This window comes from Lissotriton vulgaris, chromosome 1_1, assembly GCF_964263255.1.
Source record: "Lissotriton vulgaris chromosome 1_1, aLisVul1.2, whole genome shotgun sequence".
Lineage (NCBI taxonomy): Eukaryota > Metazoa > Chordata > Amphibia > Caudata > Salamandridae > Lissotriton > Lissotriton vulgaris.
Genome location: NC_141685.1, coordinates 272775168 through 272779652, shown reverse-complemented (window position 1 = coordinate 272779652; position 4485 = coordinate 272775168).

Genomic DNA, 4485 nt, shown 5'->3' with positions numbered 1-4485 from the left:
TAGTGTTTAAGGTGTGTGGGTATTTTAAGGAGTAAGGGTGGGTTATGATTATGGGGTGCAGGGGTATTTAAAGGGAGCAGGCTGGGATTAGCACACAATACACATACACTTTTAGACACACCTCCCGCCACAAGTTCTAGAATTGCGAACTTTAGATCTGGGGAGCTACGTTCGAATCTCGGCATCAGGTCAACATCCTGTGATTCCAGGCAAATTGCTTTGTCTCCCTGTGCCTACCACAAATTAATGTGTTCTTCTGTAATGTATATTGTGCTCATGCCATGTTGCCGAGTTCGCGCTATATAATATTGCAAGGAAAAATAAAGTATGGAAACTCGAGTTCACACATTACTGAATGCGCACTCTTAAGTGCATCAGCAGTGCACTGTGAATCGGAGCGTTTCACAGGCCTGTCACAGATAAGAAATGCTATCAAAACGAAATCCTACAAAACAATATACTAGTGGCCGGCAGCAATTCATACCCGGACAACGTCGGGACAGGCTGCTAGTCTATACTACTATTATAAAGAGAGAACTTGCACCTTTTGGCCAGGTAAACTCGGGAACCACAGCACCAATCACAACACCCAATACAGCGTTGGAAAGGGCAGTTGCAGCAGAAGGACATAGGCTATGCAGACGCCCACCATATACATTTAAAATGTAAAAGAACCGTGCTAGCAAAGTAGTCTCTTGTGGGCGTGTCTGCATTGTGCTGTGGGTGTGTGCTGGGGGCGTGACAATCGCTGGGGGCATTCCGTCACCAGTGTTGTTTTTTCTTCCCAGGTTCTATACATTCCTGCTCCCTTTAAATAGTAATTCAGTGGAGGTCCCATTCTCTTAGGACCACCCCAAGCACAGTTATGGGCAAAAATACAACTAAAAGGCCCTGCAAAGCATTATAGGATAAGCTTAGGATAATTTTTAGCATTCATGAAAGGGTTTAAATGTTTTTTTGAATTTTACTCATCAGGGACATCTTGGGACGACGAGGTGAACTGCAGCTTGATGTATAATATTTTAAATGCTATTGTATTTGCCTCATCAGGGACATCTAGGGACTGCGAGGTGTACTGCAGCTTGATATAAGATATTTTTAATGCTATTGCATTTGCATCATCAGGGACATCTAGGGACATGAGGTGAACTGCAGCTTGATGTGTAATATTTTAAATGCTATTGCATTTGCCTCATCAGGGACATCTAGGGACCATGAGGTGAACTGCAGCTTGATGTATAATATTTTAAATGCTATTGCATTTGCCTCTTTGGGGACAACTGGGGAGAACGAGGTGAACTGCAGCTCTTTGTAGAATTATTTGGATACTATAATTTTCACTTCCCACTGCTAATCTCGTCCCATAATGGTTTGCAGGGGCTTGATCTCAAAATCATCACCTCTCTCACTGCTTGCTGGAAGCTAATTTCACTTTTGTGAAATGACTATATGCATTTTAGCATGTAGAAATACTTGTTATTTTACCTTGAATATATGAGGTTTCTGTTTTAATAATTGGAAATCTGACGGAACAAAATATTGCGGATTTATTGTACCAAGTTTGCGACAAATCCGCCAACCCCTACTTTAAATACCCCTGGACCCCATAATCATAACCCACTCTTACTCTATAAAATACCCCAACACCCTTAAACACTAACCCATCTTAACCCTATGAATCTACCCTGTACCCCAAAACCCAAACCTATCCCTAAACCCTAAAAATATCCCTGTACCCCAAAACCAAAACCTAACCCTGAACCCTATAAATACCCCTGTACCTCAAAACCCAAACATATCCCTGAACCCTAAAAATACCCCTGTACCCCAAAACCCAAACCTACCCCTGAACCCTTAAAATACCCCTGTACCCTAAAACACAAAACTAGCCCAGAACCCTAAAATACCCCTGTATCCCAAAACCCAATACTAGCCCTGAACCCTAAAAATACCCCTGTACCCCAAAACCCAAAACTATATCTGAACCATTAAAATACCCAAACACCCCAAAACATATACCTCAGTACCCCAAAACATATACCCCTATACCCATACTTGCCTTATCCAAACATTTTTAAAAAAACATGCTTTTACCATTCATGCATTTACAACGAAATTCGTTGTAAATGTATGCGTGGTAAAAGCATAAAAAATGTAATGCCATGCGTTATAATGGCATTGCGGAGTCATGGTACTTTCATAATGAAAGTATGCGGAGTGATGGTCTGCGGAAAGAAAGTTGCAGAATAATGGGTGTTTACCCTCCCCCGGTAAGTACATTGGTGGCACGGCGGCCCACATCTCCAGCAACATACTCATATTTTTTCACCACCGATTTGAAAAATGCACAGGTCTCTCTCATTGATGGCCAGCACCGACATACACTTTTAGACACACCTCCCGCCACAAGTTCTAGAATTGCGAACTTTAGAGCTGGGGAGCTACGTTCGAATCTCGGCATCAGGTCAACATCCTGTGATTTCAGGCAAATTGCTTTGTCTCCCTGTGCCTACCACAAATGAATGTGTTCTTCTGTAATGTAAATTGTACTTATGCCATGTTGTCGAGTTCGCCCTATATAATATTGCAAGGAAAAATAAAGTAGGGAAACTGGAGTTCAAACACTACTGAATGCGCACTCTTAAGTGCATCAGCAGTGCACTGTGAATCGGAGCGTTTCACAGGCCTGTCACAGGTAAGAAATGCTATCAAAACGAAATCCTACAAAACAATATACTACTGGCCGGCAGCAATTCATACCCGGACAACGTCGGGACGGGCTGCTAGTCTATACTACTATTATAAAGAGAGAACTTGCACCTTTTGGCCAGGTAAACTCGGGAACCACAGCACCAATCACAACACCCAATACAGCGTTGGAAAGGGCAGTTGCAGCAGAAGGACATAGGCTATGCAGACGCCGACCATATACATTTAAAATGTAAAAGAACCGTGCTAGCAAAGTAGTCCCTTGTGGGCGTGTCTGCATTGTGCTGTGGGTGTGTGCTGGGGGCGTGACAATCGCTGGGGGCATTCCGTCACCAGTGTTGTTTTTTCTTCCCAGGTTCTATACATTCCTGCTCCCTTTAAATAGTAATTCAGTGGAGGTCCCATTCTCTTAGAACCACCCCAAGCACAGTTATGGGCAAAAATACAACTAAAAGGCCCTGCAAAGCATTATGGGATAAGCTTAGCATAATTTTTAGCATTCATGAAAGGGTTTAAATGTTTTTGAATTTTACTCATCAGGGACATCTTGGGACGATGAGGTGAACTGCAGCTTGATGTATAATATTTTAAATGCAATTGCATTTGCCTCATCAGGGACATCTAGGGACTGCGAGGTGTACTGCAGCTTGATATAAGATATTTGTAAAGCTATTGCATTTGCATCATCAGGGACATCTAGGGACATGAGTTGAACTGCAGCTTGATGTGTAATATTTTAAATGCTATTGCATTTGCCTCATCAGGGACATCTAGGGACCATGAGGTGAACTGCAGCTTGATGTATAATATTTTAAATGCTATTGCATTTGCCTCTTTGGGGACAACTGGGGAGAACGAGGTGAACTGCAGCTCTTTGTAGAATTATTTGGATACTATAATATTCACTTCCCACTGCTAATCTCGTCCCATAATGGTTTGCAGGGGCTTGATCTCAAAATCATCACTTCTCTCACTGCTTGCTGGAAGCTAATTTCACTTTTGTGAAATGACTATATGCATTTTAGCATGTAGAAATACTTGGGGGCAGATTTATGAAGGCCTTGCGCCGCTGGTGCGTCATTTTTAACATGGGAAAAAGTGACGCACCGGCAGCGCAAGTCCTTCATAAATCTGCCCCTTGTTATTTTACCTTGAAAATATGAGGTTTCTGTTTTAATAATTGAAAATCTGACGGAACAAAATATTGCGGATTTATTGTACCAAGTTCGCGCAAATTCTACCCACCCCTATTTTAAATACCCCTGCACCCCATAATCATAACCCACCCTTACTCTATAAAATACCCCAACACCCTTAAACACTAACCCATCTTAACCCTATAAATCTACCCTGTACCCCAAAACCCAAACCTATCTCTAAACCCTAACAATACCCCTGTACCCCAAAAACAAAACCTAGCCCTGAACCCTATAAATACCCCTGTACCTCAAAACCCAAACATACCCCTGAACCCTAAAAATACCCCTGTACCCCAAAACCCAAACCTAGCCCATAACCCTTAAAATACCCTTGTACCCCAAAACCCAAACCTACCACATAACCATAAAATACCCCTGTACCCCAAAACCCACACCTAGCCCAGAAACACTAAAACACTCATGTATCCCAAAACCCAAAACTAGCCCTGTACCCTAAAAATACCCCTGTACCCCAAAACCCAAACCTAGCCCTGAACCCTTAAAATACCCCTGTACCCCAAAACCCAAACCTACCCCTGAACCCTAAAAATACCCCTGTACCCCATAAGACAAAACT